The sequence below is a fragment of the Piliocolobus tephrosceles genome, chromosome 3, assembly GCF_002776525.5.
Source record: "Piliocolobus tephrosceles isolate RC106 chromosome 3, ASM277652v3, whole genome shotgun sequence".
In the NCBI taxonomy this organism is placed as follows: domain Eukaryota; kingdom Metazoa; phylum Chordata; class Mammalia; order Primates; family Cercopithecidae; genus Piliocolobus; species Piliocolobus tephrosceles.
This window is the reverse complement of record NC_045436.1, coordinates 11,734,956-11,752,336: the sequence shown is the minus strand read 5'-3', so window position 1 is coordinate 11,752,336 and position 17,381 is coordinate 11,734,956. Positions and strand designations below refer to the sequence as shown.

Sequence of the window (17,381 nt, the reverse complement as noted above, 5' to 3'; positions counted from 1 at the left end):
ATTGGTAACTTCATTGATACATAGTAAGGTAGGTAGGCATTGAGTCTCCAACTTAACCAGTTATTTGAAACTTTCCAAAATAGTTTTTTATTTTGCTCTGAGAGATGTGCAAGTTCACCAAACTGAGAAATTCTTCAGTTTTCAATCATTTTAGCGCTTTGTAATAGTACATGGGCATAAATCAGAGCACTTGTATAATAATAGCCTACAGTAAAGAATAGATGTTTCAGCCAGGCGTGGTGGCTCATACCTGTAATCCCAGCACTTTGGAGGCTGAGGTGGGCCGATCACCTGAGGTCAGGAGTTCAAGATCAGCCTGGCCAACATGTTGAAACCCTGTCTCTACTAAAAATACAAAAATTACCCAGGCATGATGGTGGGTGCCTGTACTCCCAGCTACTTGGGAGGCCGAGGCAGGAGAATTGCTTGAACTCAGGTGGCGGAGGTTGCAGTGAACCGAGATCGCGCCATTGCACTCCAGCCTTGGCAAAAGAGTGAGACTCCGTCTCAAAAAAAAAAAAAAAAAAAAAAGTTGCAAAGTGTTTTAAAGAATTATTTACAATGCATAATCTGGCTTCTTACATTAATTTTCTTATTTTTAAATCTAGCCCTTTGAAATTCATCAACTGTCATGTATTATTTTCAGATGAAAATAATCAGTGATTATTGAAAATGAAATTTAAAGTTCCATGAAACAGATGGGAAACAAAAACTTGCCTTCAGTTTTTCCAGATTCCACCAGACTGTGAAATCTGTGATGTCATAGATTTTCTCTATGTTGTTTGCTGCTGTCTCTCTAGCACCTGCAAGAGTGACCCATACAGTGAACACTGTTTCCGCTTACTGTATGCATGAATGAAGAAATGTGTAAAGACTCTCACATGTGACCACTGCTCACTTATTCAGCTCAAAACCATGACTCTTTGTGTCACATTATTTTATCACTTCTCTTCTTCTAACACCTAGCTTTTATAATATGCTTTTCCTAGCATTATAGTTACATTTACACAGATGATTTTATTTTAAAAATGCAAACCATTCTTTACAAATGCCACTCAAAGCCAATAAAGAATTAATCCCTTTAAGATATATACTTGCGGCCGGGCACGGTGGCTCAAGCCTGTAATCCCAGCACTTTGGGAGGCCGAGACGGGCGGATCACGAGGTCAGGAGATCGAGACCATCCTGGCCTAACACGGTGAAACCCTGTCTCTACTAAAAAATACAAAAAACTAGCCGGGCGAGGTGGCGGGCGCCTGTAGTCCCAGCTACTCGGGAGGCTGAGGCAGGAGAATGGCGTAACCTGGGAGGTGGAGCTTGCAGTGAGCTGAGATCTGGCCACTGAACTCCAGCCTGGGTGACAGAGCGAGACTCCGTCTCCAAAAAAAAAAAAAAAAAAAAAAAAAGATATATACTTGCATATATTGAGATTTTCAAGCAGAGTCAGACTTTAAAGCCACCAAATGAAAGAACTCTTATGTGTGTCTTTTCACAGAGGCTGAGTTCCAGGATTTTACGTTTAAAATTTTTATGTTGTCTCTCTCCCCTGCTCTTCTAAATAGAAGGGGAAAAAGAACAGTATGTTGGCTATACAGTCTTTATGTTGCATTTTCTCAGAGAAATGTTTAACCATTATGAATAGAAAGAATAAGAACCCAAAAGCATGACGTGAGTCATCCCTTCCTTGTATTTTTGTGGGAAAGTTGAGTCTCACTCTTTTCGGTTCTGTTGCTAGCCTGGGAAGCTGAAACCATAGTCCCTTCCAAATGATAACCATAATTTTCTCCCTTCTACTTTATTTTCTCGTATTTTTCATCTTATAATGAGCAGTTACAAAAACTTTTGGGTCCAAATGTTTTACCAAGTCAGTTAACTTACTTCCTAACCTTTTTGAATAGCCCATTTGAAGTCCGTTAACACTGTGACTCTAAAAAGACTAAATATAAAGTTTTACTAAGATAAGTCATCATGTTGAATAAATACACAAATACAACCTTTGGTATGGATGTGCATGTAAGCAGTGGGGTAAATGCCTCCTTGTATTTAAAAGTAAAGAATTCTGCACTACAAGTAGAAATCTACCTGCAAAAACACACACACAGTCTGGCCGTAGCTACAGGTAGCATGCATATTCCTTTTACATGTGAGTCAGAAAACCTGATTTTATTATGCTCTGTGTTATTCATCAAGGTAGTGAGGGCAAACCTATTGGGATATTGTGCATTCCTGGCAGAGAAAGCGAAACAAGCTGTTGAATTTTCTTTTCTTAGGAGAGAAAACAATGCGGTCATCTAGAATGACGGATTGTCATCACGGGGGCATGGGAGAGGGGTTGAGCAAGTCAATGGATGTTTTCTAGAGCCTAGAGAATGGGTCTGATACTCTGAAGTATATTTTTTCTAAATCCCAGGTGAGTATGTAGTGCTAATGTGAGGTAGAGATAATTATTATTGTCATAAGCATTATTATTTAAACATGCTTTTCCTCTTATATGTTACACATTATGATATATGCTTTAAAATATTGGTTTGATTCTCACAACAAGCTTGTGGGTTTGCTATTGCTGGCAATAGTTAACATATTTGAAAAAGCTGGAAGAGATATAACTCGTTTCCATGGAATCAATCAACCATTGATATATAAAAGGAGACTAGTTCTTTTAAACAAAGGGAAAGTGGGACTAAATAAAACTTTAAATGAAAACGAGTGCAAAAATGCTATCGGGATTGGAGATACATTTTTAAAAATTTGCTATGTATTTACAATTAAAAAATATATTAATGAAGTATTTTAAATAGAGTTTCCTAAGTCTAATAAGGTTTTCCAGGGCATGAGTGACTAAAATACAAACAAACAGGTTTCTAAACACATTCTCCTTCACTGTTTCATCAATGCCATACATACTTATTAATGGCTTAGAAAAATACACCCTGCTATGGTTTATTGCCAAATGGCAAAGATATAAATTACATCTCCAACACTGACATGCCACTACATTATTAACAGGGCCACGGAGGCCATTGAAACTACACTGTATGCACATTTACACTAAAGGGCATATTGAATGGTAAGCTTTAGTATTTTAGTATATTTAATTTGGCACACTTGGTGCTGTTCTTTGTGAATGTTAATCTTTTCAACCAATACAGCAGCATGTCAGTATCTTCATTTGGAGGGTATAATAGGCTTATATTCTGAAACAATAAACTTATAATAGCTTGTCTGTTGCTTGGTGGAGATATGCACATTCAGCATGAACAAGGTGTTGCATGCCCTATTTTTGCTGAAGGTTCTTTATACATGTCCTTCCTTTCCTGTCAGGAACACAAGCCACATTTATAAGCTTTTGCTATAATACCAACTGCATAGTTTGGAAATTTTCCAGTGTAGTACAATTCACTTTCTTTTTCCATTATTGATAAAATTATAACTAGGTACATCTATATTTGAAATGTGAAGTGAGCATTAGACTGATTTTTAATGTTACATTGAGACTGATTTCTTTTTTTAGGACAGAAGTAAGATTTGGAAAAGGTGCATGCTTGTAGTATAAAACAGAAATAAATGTACATAAAGCATCTTAAAACAGATTACTTCTTTTTACCAATGGTAATATTCAACTTGGTATTCATCAGTGGGAAGGTCTGAATCCATTCTATTTAACTACTTTCTTTTCTGACTAATTTCATTTCTGCAATACAGTAGATATATTATTAAGAACCAAAAAATGAAACAAAACACTTATAGGTCATTTAATAAAATATTTCTCTTCCAAATACTCTAAAATGGTATTAACACATATTCTATTTAGAACTCTTACTTCCTGTTATTATCTGTTATATTAAAACAATTGAGGTATAAATTTCTAGATAAAAGGGTGTTACTCTAAAATCCCTTTCAAAAGATTGCAGCCTCAGTTGTATACTTTTATTGAATGACCCCAGTGATTGTGCTGCTTCATTGCATTTTACTTCTAACATTTCTGTCCTATGCACAAGATTGAAAAAGATTAAATTTGATTTGTGGCAGTCACTACTTGTTATCTTCAAATAAGTATTTGCAGATTAAACAAAGCATGATTCTAGAAGTAAGCATTATTGAACCTCTTTTAGAAAGACTTTTGTAAAATTAACCCATTTTTTACCATCAAACCTATGTTGTAGGAAATAGAATGCCTGTCCCATATATTTCCAAATGAAGCGTGACTTTAGAATGTGCTCCTCTTTATGCAGGTCCAACTCATCACTTTAAAGCTTTTCAAATCAAATGCATTGGCACCACATACTTAACTGAAGTTCTCGAAGATTTTATGGTTATTATCTAAAATACTGTACTAGCCTATCTATTATTCTTTAAATTATTTTTTCAGATTGTATTTCAGTTTTAGTGATTAAGTTTCTGTTTTGCAAATTAATACAATCTTGGGGATTGCATATATTTTAAACACACATACAGATAACCCACACACATTACCCCTACACTATTAAATCTAGAACTTACTGACCAGTATAAGTTTTTCCTCTACCTTTGGGAACCTTGAGTATAATAGCTTTGTTCATTAGATTGTACTATTAACTATAGTTAATTAAATGTTGCTTTAGAAATTGCTGTAATAAAGTGATTTAGGCTTACCAATTTAAGTCATACAAGCCTTATTAAAATAGTAGTAAAAGTCCATTTATCTCTTAGACAACTTTAAGGACTTTTCAGAAAAACAATAATGTATTTAGTAGACTCCCCTATAAAGGAGTTTCTGATTTTTTTTTTCTCAGCAGTCTAAAATCAGCATAGAGCATTCTGTATATCAATTTCAAGACAGATTTATGCTTCATATTAAATAGAAGATGACATATTTCAACTATTTTGTAGTGGAGAATAAAGCATGGAAATTTATCAGCCTGGGTATTCTATTGCGATCTTTTTTCTATGTTGAAATGCTTCCAATGACATGCCCAAAAGAACAATTTTTACATGAATGATTCCACATATATGTATGCATGAATATGTGTGTACATATATACGTAATTTATTTGGTAATTTTTTGGATTTTAAAAAATTTTATTTTTTACTTTTGTAGAAATGAGGTCTTGCTATGTTGTCCAGACAGACCTCAAATTCCTGGTCTCAAGCAGTCCTCTTACTTTGGCCTCCTAAAGTGCTGGGATTACAGGTGTGAGCCATTGCACCCAGGAAACCTTTGGTGCTTTTGCACACTCCTCAGCTTTCCAAGAGGGATTCATGATGGGCATGACACCTCCAAAAAATAGAGTGACTTGGGACAAAGATGGTAAACAACATTTGCTTGTGTTAAGGTGTTCTGCCTCTCTGAGGTGCAAGGGTTTTTATAAAACATAGGAATAATTTTACTTCATAGGATTGATGTGTTAGATTTAAAATCTATGAAATGCCATTCACTATTCATGTCACGTGGTAGATGCTCAGTGAATGATAGCTTTCACTAATATTACTAATAAGAAAGTAGTTGTTAAATACACAGATTTTATAGCCAAATTATTTCTCTATTACTTCTTAGTTATTTATCCTTTTCAAGTCAATTAACCACTCAGAGCTGCAGGGTCCTCTTCTATAAAATAGAGATAAAACTTGCCTCTCAGTAATTAATAAATACAGCATAAAGTGCACAATGAAACTATGAAAAATGTTACTCCTATTTTTTTGTCTCATAGAGGATGCAGTCTTTAGTTATTGAAGGTTAACCAAGTAATTAGTAGTGTTTTATGCAGAACCAGGTTGGAGGGGAGTCTGGAAAGACAACTAAGAAACAGGTAAACATTATAAAAGTTACCAGAAATATTACAAATGTTATTACTTCATGCTATTAATAATGCATTTTAGAACTGAAGGAGCTGCACAACTTAGCCAAAATGTAACAAGAGGAGGGAATATGGAAAGAACTGGATTCTGAGAGTGCTTAGTCAAGATGGGTGGAGATTATGTCAGAAGTCAAGAAAGTTACTGGTATGGAAGCACCCACCTGTTGGACAGGAGTTCCATCCTACCATGCATCTGGGATGGCTCTTAAAGCTGAGAGAGAGACAACTACGAGTGAGGGAGCAATGTTATTGTATGGCAGAGGGTTGAATAAGGGATCTAGACTGTGGGCTGCAGTGGATGCTATGATATGTTGCCAAAACCCCCTTAAGACTGAAGCACTCATTCCCCAACTGCTAGGAGTGTTGCTGGCTGATTGTGTAAGCGAGGTCCGCCACCTTGGAATTGAAATCATCCTCTGAAGAATAGAGGGGCCTCATCAAGGTGTGTGGAAAGCAGCCTCTACCCAATGTCTGCTTGATGTGGATGGTATAAAGATTTCTGCTCTTGTCTTCAGGGCGGGTGAGTTCTGAATGGACACTGGGGTCTGGCACTCCCTGTGGAGTCTGCCGAGGTCCTGGTTGTGACCGCATTGCAGTTCAACACCTTCTACCATTTCTACTTTATTCTACTCCCTAGCAGACTTTCTTTTTCCTTTTGGTAAGGTATACATAACATAAAGTTTCCATTGTAACAATTTTTACATGTACAGTTCGGTGGCATTAAGTACACTTATACTATTATTTTTCAACCATCACCACAATCCATCTCCAGGTCTTTTTCCTTATCCCAAATTGAAATTTGTAACCTTTAAACAATACCTACCCATTCTCCCTACCCTCAGCTCTGGCAACCACCATTTTACTTTGTGTCTTTATATATATAACCCCAAGCCAATTTCCATCTTTTAATATTCATATTTAATATTTAATGATCAACTAAATCAAAATCAAATTATTGTATCAAATATATTTCAAAATAAAAAATTTTACCTGGGAATACAAAAATATATTTTTTTATGAAGAACCCACAGTTTAGTTAAGAGGTCACAGCGTAACAAACATCCAAGAATCTCATTATCTCCCTCCTGTTTTTTTCTCAAACTTTTCTATTAATGCTCACTTGATGTCTCATAATTTTAAGCCAAATAATCTTTTTGCATCTTTCTTTTACTGTCTCTTCATTATGTTGTTGGTAACACTCTTATAATTCATTTTTCAAAATACTTTCTGATTCTTGCGTTCATTTACAGTTACAATTATTTTGCACTCTCATTGATCTGTTTCTTGGCTCCTGTTACAGATTCCCAGGAACCAGGCCTGCTATTTTTATCTGACTTATTTCCCGCTTTTCATGACCAGGTAAGAAGCACACTCTCTTCCAGTTGTACAGTTGGAACAACTGAACTCGAAGTCTGAACCACCGTGTTCGGAAATACTAACTGTGCAAACTTGAATCAGCTTTTTCCTTCCAACTTTTATTTTAGGTTCAAGGGGTATAAGTGCCGGTTTGTTACATGGGTAAATTGCAAGTCACAGGGGTTTGGTGCACAGATCATTTTGTCACCCATGAAATCAGCATAATACCTGATTGGTAGTTTTTCAGTCCTCACCCTCCTCCCACCCTCCACCCTCCTATAGACCCCAGTGCCTATTGTTCCCTTCTTTGTATTGTTCCCATGTATGCTCAATGTTTAGCTCCCACTTAGAAGTGAGAAATGCGGTATCTGGTTTTCTGTTCCTGCAGAACCAATTCTTCAATGTATCTTAGCCTCGTTTTCTACATATGTTAACTGGAAATCATCATTACTTCTCACTAGATACTATAGGAGACATAATACAGCCTACTTTTTATTTTCAAAAATTATTTTCAAAAATTATTTTTAAGTTCCAGGGTACATGGGCAGGATGTGCAGATTTGAAAATTTTTTAAAAATATATTTTGTGTAAACAATAAACAGTATAGAAGCCAGGATGTTTGCTGATACACATGACAGGTGATTGGAATCTTTTGAATGTTCATATATGTGGCTATCCATTGAAGAGCTTGGTTGCAAGAAGTTTAAGACACTAGAGGAAAGACACAGAGAAATTAAACACTGCCATTGTTAATAAAGCTCTGTGGTACGCCTAGTGACTTCACAGCAAATAAGTAGGAATTAGTAGTCTTTTCTGGGCTCAGAGGCCTATGTAAAATTTTAGATTTTAATGTACTATGAGCTTTACACCTTCTAAGGTCTTTTGCAGTGCAATTTTGCCAATATTAATTATTCTGAACTTATCCTTATAATTTGTATTTTTACATCTGCTATATCCTTTTGATTTATTGCTTTGATCTTATTTTAGGTTCAGCAATAAATTTTGGTTGAGGTCCTGATCACTCCAGTTAATTTAGTGAACTACAAGATATAAAATTATTTTAAGTAAAATCTCCTCACATTTTCACAGTGGTAGGGGTCAGGGAGAGTTCTTACATGAAATATTTAAGAAACATCTGACTATAACCCAACCAGCATGTGGGGAAATTACATTATTTCTTAGACTATTTTAACATCAAAGCTCTGAAGTGAAGGATAGTCATTAAAAGCCGAATTACTGAAAGTATATCTGGTTAGTGCACTTAAGCACATTTCGGCAGACTAAAATAATTTAAAATCTGAAGTGTGATCCAGAATCACATATGTCAATTACTATGTTGTCTGTGGTATTAAAAATGCATGCAGCTGGAGGCTTTCATTCTATGAGATTTCTGACTTGGAAATGCTTTGGCTTTTACTTTTTGAAAAAGTCACCTTTTCAGAAATCCAAGGGAAAACATTTGTAAGATGCATAGTGCCTTTTCCAATTACCTCTTATTGAAAGACAGAACAACACTGGCAGGTTATAAAAGTAAACTGAAAATATGATTTTGTATGAAATTTGATTAGTGTTTGTTGAAACGTTATCTAGGAAAAGTAAATTTTTATGGAAGACTTTTCTTCCTCACGTCCCGATCTCACTGAAACAAATGTGATCCAGTATTTTTTGTATTCTCTAATTATAATAAATTTAGAGTTCTAAATTATATTTTTCAAGTACATTTTGGACTTCTATTTCACAAATATGTAATATTTATCTTCTTTCCATTAAGATAAAGGCACACAAAATTAAAATAGGATATATCATATATAAATATTGCAGGCTTTTTATCATGTATTTCCTATATGTCACCAGATACTTTTTAAAAATTATCTTATATAAAGCTACATGAGTTGCTTCTAAATATGTGACTAATAGTTACATTATTAGAATGATGTCACTAAAACATGGACTGCTATGGTTTAAATGTGTCCCTTCCTAAATTCAGATGTTGAAACTTAGTGGACAGCTGGGTACAGTGGCTCATGCCTGTAATCTCAGCACTTTGGGAGGCCGAGGGTGAATCACCTGAGGTCAGGAGTTTGAGACCAGCCTCGCAAACATGGCAAAACCCTGTCTCTACTAAAAATACAAAAATTAGCCAAGTCTGGTGGTGTGCGCCTGTAGTTCCAGCTACTAGGGAGGCTGAGGCGTGAGAATTGCTTGAACCCGGGAGGTGGAGTTTGCAGTGAGCCGAGATGGTGCCACTGCACTCCAACCTGGGCAACAGTAAGATTTCGTGTCACAAAAAAAGAAAGAAAAGAAAGAAACTTAGTGGACATAGTGATGGCGTTAGGAGGTGGGGTCCTCAGGAGGTGATTAAGTCGTGAGGGTAGAGCCTACCTGAGTGGAACTAGATACCTTTATAAAAGGGCAAGCTGGAAAGAGCTTATCCCTTTTCCTTTTGCACCTTCTGCCCTGTGAGAACACAGCATCCTTCCCGTACTGTGGATGCAATGTTCAAGGCAGCACCTGGAAAGCAGAGACTGGACTCTCACCAGACACCCAACCTGCCGGCACGTTGATCTTAGACTTCTGAACTTCCAGAACTATGAGAAATAAGTTTCTGTTCTTTATATTACCCGATATGTGGCATTGTATTATAGTAGCACAAAACAAACTAAGAAATGGACCTTGAGAAATCATTAAATCATCCCTTAAAGCAAACAAACAAAAAAATCCCAGTAACATATACTTTTGTTTTTTAGGGAACAGATGATATTTTCAAAAACCATGTTGTCTTCAGATTTCAAGTCAGTTTACGTCTCTTATATAGATAAGGAACATGACATTTCTGAAGTACGTATTTTTTTCTTAAAAAATCTGTTTTATTTGCAAAAGATCTAGTCCCTCTGATTTCTATTTGCTGGAATGTCCTTCCTTTTTTCCATCTCCACATTCCTGGGCACAATGCAGCTCTTCACACTTCCTGGGGAAGCAAGCTGCACGGTGACCCAAACCACACTCATGTGTATTGGAGTGGTTCACTGATTTGATGGTTTGCTCTCTTATAAATGATATTTTTTATCTCTAAAAATGAGCCTGGGCTGACTTTTGTTCAGAATCAAAGAGAGTGTTGGAATAAATCTCCTCTTCAAGTAGCAGGAGAAAATCAAATGTATCTCTCATTAAATAAAAAGTCAGTGTGAGTTTTGGAACTCTTCCTATTATCTACAAAACATGTCTTATAGGATCCAGAATGAGGATGTGAAAGAAAAAAATGACCTAATTTTCTAAAGGGATTTTCAAATAATAGTTGTTCAGTAAAGTGCCATTGAAAAGGTCTATCTAGAGAAGATATTGATATTCTTTAAGTGATGAGGAAAAGTGACATTCTTTTTACAGCTATAAATTCAGTCTTTGGCCAACATTCTTTTTATTCGTTTCAGGTCTTGTTTTTTTTTTTTTTTTTTTCTTATAAAAATGTGAGAACATGGCATAGTTTTTATATTGGATATTTTACCTTACGTGGCATGAATTATCACTTTCCTCACTGAACGGCATGTGCATTGCTGTTTCTTGGATTGCACATGTATTTGTGGTTTTCATTTAAGGTCAGGAATTCAAGGCCCCAAGCATGGGATGAGATTCCTCAAGCAGCACTGTGATACCAACATCTCCCAGTCTGTACTCTGCCACTGCCTTCTCCCCCACAATATACTTCATTTTTCCTGAAAGGGTTAAGTACAATGGCCATTCTCCAGATAATTTTAAACCAATCTGAAAGCAAACAATTTAGTCGTTTTCCTTCTTTTCTCCACCTGTGCTATAGAAGTTACCAGTATTTGAAACTGTGGCCTTAAGCCTCAGCAGTTTTAGTGCTCCCGTTTCAGTGGAATCATTCTACCAAGGAAGAAGCTGAGGATGTTTAGAACGGAAGTGTGCCTGCTACTGTAAAAGCAGGCCAGGGGATTCTGGTCACTCTGCACGCCTTCACCCAAGAGCATATCTATCATGTGAATTCTAATCATGGGTGTAGTAACGTAAAGCACAATGTTTGAGTTTTGCCCCCAGGAAGACTGAAGACTGGTATGATGAAATCCTTCTAAAGTTAAAAATAATTTTAATGAATTGTGGCATTTACCTTAATGTTTTGGGGTTTTCTTATTTTAGAAGATTTTGACAGGGGAGTAATTCCTATATGTTTTTAATTACACTACTTCATAGTCAAATGGTATCTTGGAGCTTGCCTTTTTCTAAACCTATTTAGCTGAAGCTAAACCAATTGAGGAATGTCCCGAGAATATTTAGCATGTTGTTGGTCCAGCTAGAGTTGTCTTCAGTTCTATTCTAACATTGTTTTCTGCTGTACTAGGTTGTACATTTTACAAACAAAACTGGGTATACAAAGGATATTAGGAGATTCTCTAAAATGTTAATAATAAAGAAAACCATGACTTTGTTACTCTCTTCACAAATCTTAATTCCTATATAGATCAATTAAAGTCATGCTGTTACCTGATCAATGGACAACAGCTGAAGCAGGGACTGCCTGGGACTCCATACTCCCTGTTAGAACGGGGTGCTCTGTGGTGTCATGCTGACAGGGCCTGAGAACAGAAGAAATGTCTATCTGTAAACCACATAGTGGTTGTTGGATCTGAAGTCAAACACTTAACCTCTTTGAGATCAGATTACTCACATATGTCAAATGAAGGAAATATCTACCTGCTTCACAGAATGGTAGTTTGATAATACTTATAAAACATTGTATAAAGGTATGGTTTTGAAATTTAAAAATTGTGTAATGTCAAATTATTGAGGATAATTATCAGCATGATCTGCTCAGCAGAAATATGGCACTTGCGTGTTACCCCACCTTGTACTATATATAAGACCCTAGATTTCTGTTCCCTGATTGAAATATCTAAAGCAAGCAGATATATAATCCTTAGGAGAGCCTTTTTTTTTTTTTTTTTTTTTTTTTTTTTTTTTTCAGTATCCAGGTTTAGGTAAGTGATATAAGTGATATAGCACTGTGCAAGCATTTTTGAGCCAAAGTCAACTAACTAAATCATTAAGAGACTCTCTAAAAATAAATTTACCTCTGTTTTGTAATCAACTTTTTATGTTATGGTGACAGAAAACTCATGGAACCTGAACTTCTACCTAAACATTTTCAGTTCCAACATGTCACATCATAGAAGTGTGTTTTTTAAACCTCTGGTGTGATTTTTATCATTTACTGATTTCAATCCAGTAGTATCTCCTTAGAACAGATAAAACCTTCATGCATTTTAATATATTCTACTGAAAGTATTAGACCTTTATCACTATGTCTAGAAAGAAATGTGTATTTGGAGGAATATTTCTTCTTTTTAATAAATCTGCCCCTATTCATGTTGCAGTGCCATTCCTCTAAATTTATGTAGCATATTTTTCTATCCTGTCCTAATGGCATTTGTTTTGTGATTGGCCTGTAATTTCCCAGGTAGTAATTACTTTACATACTCATTTGCTACACAAACACACACACACACATTCACACATACACATAATTTGCTTGCTTATATATTTATTCTGTACAAACATCCTGATATAGGCTACTTTTTCCTAACAAGTATTTTTACCACCCGTTTGTTAAAATCATGCAGGCATTCATTTGATTCATGCAGCTGGTGATAAACCAGCCCTATTTGCAGGCCTCACGCATGCATTTGGCTATGTCAAGAGACATGATTCAGTTATAAGTGTATTCAGGCACACATTTACTTCTGAATCCTTGAGTGTTCTTGATGCAAGCCACAGAGCTGTACTGCACTGCTTCATAGATGAAACTCTAAATCAATATTTTTCAGAGGTATGAATACATATAATTATTGGGTGATATTATATCCTGTTTCAAAGGCTATAAAAAGTAGATTTCTCAGATCAGAAAATGTGACACATGTACACATTAAGGATACTTTCTAATACTCTTATTCTCTCCGAAAATCTATGTAAATTGTAACTGCTAACAAGAACATTGATATTCACATATACTATAGCCTTACATGAGAATTTCATGTTTACATACAGAAGCAATAGATTCATATATGTACTCAATGCATTCTGTATATTATAGTTTGAGATAAACACATACAAGCTAAAAGAAGACAAATGCTGTAGTATTAAAACAAATAACTTTTTAAGTTAAAGAATTTTAGTTATACAGATAATTACAACTTACTCATACAAGCTAAAAGAAGACAAAGACTAGTATTAAAACAAATAACTTTTTAAGTTAATAAATAATTTTAGTTATAAAGATAATTACAACTTACTGTTATTTGGAAATAGAGGCTAGTAGCTACCACTTCTTTTACTTTCTTTTCACTTTTTTCTTTCTTTATTTTTACTTTTGTGGATACCTAGTAGTTGTACATATTTATGGATACATGTGATATTTTGATACAAGCAATGTGTCACACTCGAATCAGGGTAATTGGGATATTCATGACCTCAAGCATTTATCATTTATCTTTTATTTTATTTTTATCATACTACTTATCACTACTTGACATTTTCTTATTTACTATTTTTCTTATTGTCTATATCCTTCTAGAACATAAGTGCCATGAGGGTATGGACATTTTTTGCCTTGTTCAGTGCTTTATCTAAAATGTTCAGAAAAATTCCTGGCATGCATGCAGTACTAAGTAAATATTAAATTATGAAGAAAATAGAATAGGGTTCACAATTTTAGTTTCTGGAATTTTCCAATAGTATATGTCATTATTATTATTATGCTGTTTTGTAAAGCTATAATATCTATTTTACTTGGTTTTTATTTTTAAACTTTATATATATGTGTGTATATTTATGTAGCATTATGTTCACATTCTTATATTTTGAAGAAACAATAGAAAACTTAAAGATGCCTCAACGATATATAATATATAATACATTCTATTCCCCAAAGAACTAAGAATAAAGATGGAGTAGGCAATACCAATACTAAAGAAAAGTCAGCAGAGAGTAGAGCAATTTTATTCCTGGGAAAGAGAACTACAGAAGAAATACTGCCTAGTCACTTAGTCAGTTGTTTTCCTGCATAAATCTGTCAGAAGAAAGAATCAAAGATACTGTGTGAAAAAGTCCCACGTATATTACAGAAACATTTGAAAAGTTACTACTATAAGTAGTGAGCAGGGTGAATTATGAGCTTATTTCAAGACTCTAATCTGGTAATGCAATCTCCCTGAACTGTAATTTTAAGGCTTTGATGGTTTTACTCCTACAATTTAAAAAAGAGAAGAGTATATCCAAAATATACAAAGAACTCTTAAAAATCAACAATAAGAAAACAAACTAATTTAAAATGGTCAAAAGATCTGCTTTACCAAGAAAGATATTTGAATGTCAAATAAGCATATGAGAAGATGCACAACATTTATCCGTAGGAATTTGCAAATTATAACAACAATAAGATGCCACTATACACCTATGAGAATGGCTAAAACAAAGCAAAACAAATAAACAAAAAAAACTCCTGACAATACCAAAATCTGGCTATGGTGCAGAGCAACAAGAACTCTCATTCATTACTGGTAGGAATGTAAAATGGTATAGTCACTTTGAAAGAGTTTGAGTTTCTTACAAAACCAGAAATGGTATTTTCATATGATTTAGCAATTGCATGCCTGCATATCTTTTGTGCATTTACACAGTGATGAAATATTCCATGTTAAAAAGAAATGAGTAATCAGGTCACCAAAGGATAAGAATAAATCTTAAATGCATATTGGTAAGTGAAAGAAGCGAGTCTGGAAAATGTCACATAGTGAATGATCCAACTACGTGATATTCTGGAAAAGGCAAACTATAGAAACCATAAAAAGACCAGTTGCTTGCCAAGAGACCAAGGAGACGGGGGAGGTAAAAAGTAGAGCATAGGGGGACCTTAGGGTAGTAAATCTATACTCAATGATGCTTTAATAGCAGATACATGGCATTTTGCATGTGTCAAAACCCTCAGAGCTTTATGGTACAAAGAGTGAACATTAATAAAGAAAACAACCATTTAGAAAGTCAAGGCATCCCAGGAAAGATGCAGCTTGAGACATGAGAATCTAAGTGTATTGCAAATGTATGAAACAGCCTCATTGAAGAGGGTCAGGCTGGGGAGATACTGATGTAAATAACTTTGAAAAGAATGAAATCCATAAAGGCAAAAGGAAATTCACATAAATCTGTACCATCATTGACAAAATTACTTTTCATGGGAGTAGAGCTTCATTCTGATACTGCTTTTTGGGGATAATAGAATTGATCAATTAAGTAAATGGATGACACATGGTGGGAGGTGGGATTCTCATTGCTGAAGTGTGAATTTACAGATAAGCAAGGAAAGGAGGCTAAAATATTCCATGTGGTAATCAATTTGAAGCCATAAGTACACACGTTTAACCTAATAGAGATGGTTGCATAGAGAAATACTTTAGATAATCATGCATACACAGGTTAGTATACACATAGGGATTTCTCTGTCCATTTAAATCAGAGGACCTGTAAGAAATGACACACCAGTAGCAATGAGCATGCCTAGTGCTCAGATCTTAGTTTCTACTAACATTCTTTAATATAAAATGAGCCATGGGACCTAAGAGAAATGGCTGATTATAGAGCTGTGATAGTCAATATAAAAAATGTGTCTGTAGTATTTGGTACTTCTAAAAAATTCTAAACACACACACACACACACACAACTTTGATTGGGAATATGTCAAAGGAGCACAAGAGGAAACTAAAGAGCTCCAAATGTCCAAAGCGCAATGCTAGAATAATTTGAGCAACAAAATAAATAAAATAGTATTAGATTATAAGTCAACATATAAAATGGATATTCCTGAGTCTACATATTTACAGTAAATTATTGAACAAATTAACAGAGGGAATTCAAAATCTCCCATGCAGAATAATATTTCTAAATAACTTATGTAGGTCCTCCGTCCTCACGGAGGGCAAGCACAACTCCCCACTTGTTAAATGTGTGCTGCACAAAGTAACTTCCTTCCAGAGCTCAGCACGGAAACAGGATAGAAAAGGGGTAATTTTACAGTGCAGAAAAATGACAAACACCTTCTCAGCCAGGTGATAAAGGTCAACATTAACAGTTATAAATCACGTTGTTAGTTTGCACTCTTCACATAATGCGATGAATGTGGCACTTTATTTCTCTGACCTTTTCCCCCAAACCCATAACCCCAATCCAATCATGAGAAAAACAAATTCCAATAGAGGAACATCCTACAAAATTCTTGACCACTACTCCTCAAAGCTGTCAAGGTCATCAAAATAAAGTCTGAAAAACTGTCATAGCTAACAGAAGCCTAAGGACAGATGGCAATTAAATTTAATGTGGTGCCCTGGATGGGATCTCTTAACAGAAAAAAGGACATTAGGGGGAAAACTAATGATATGAGAATAAAGTCTATGCCAGAGTTAATAATAATGTATCAATATTGGCTGACTAACTGTGACAAATATCTCGTACTAATGTAAAATGTTACTATTACGAGAAACTGGGTACAGGGTAAATGGGAACTCTCTGTACTACTTCTCCATTTTTCTGTAAACATAAAATTTCTAAAAAATCCAGTGTATTTGTAAATAGTAGGTAGAAGATAAACGTCACTCAGGTAACTAGGATGCTATTTTTGAAGCTGAATAACTTATTTTCTAAAATATTGAGTAACGTTAATCAAAAGATTATGATGCATCATTGTTTGCCCTGTGAGTTCCATATGACTCTATTCCTGAGTTGATTACCAACTCAATAATTTTTCTTATGTTGAAACTTGCAGAGCCTAATCATGTACATATTTTCTTTTAGATTCCAGCATTAAGCACTGTGCAGTTTTGAGAGAAGAAGTTATAAAGCAAAACTGAGTTGGCCCAACCTTCAGGCCTTTGTGGGGATTGCTATGGCTCCGCTGGACTTACAAGCAATAGTGATGCAGAACCTGCCATCAGCATGTGTAATGCTTGTCAAAAAATAATCACCCAAGAAATGTTTTAATTTTTACTGGTCAGTGCACTACCAGTACTAGTTTTGGCATGGCAGATACTAAATAACAAAGCTTTGTTTCGAATAAATGTTTGTTCAGTTTCTACTTTTTGCTAAATCCTGTGATGATGTGCTCCCACTTGATAGCATGTTATGCTGTACTA

General features: G+C 35.1%; 1 long non-coding RNA gene across 1 annotated transcript in view; it reads left to right on the top strand.

The window, feature by feature from the left end:
- Positions 1 to 17,103, top strand: part of LOC111552629 — a 29,864-nt gene extending 12,761 nt beyond the window's left edge. Inside the window, exons 3-4 of the long non-coding RNA XR_002734689.1 lie at positions 2,271 to 2,410; positions 17,044 to 17,103. This is a non-coding gene — a long non-coding RNA (uncharacterized LOC111552629). The remainder of the gene's footprint in view (positions 1 to 2,270; positions 2,411 to 17,043) is intronic.
- The last annotated feature ends 278 nt before the right edge of the window (positions 17,104 to 17,381 follow it).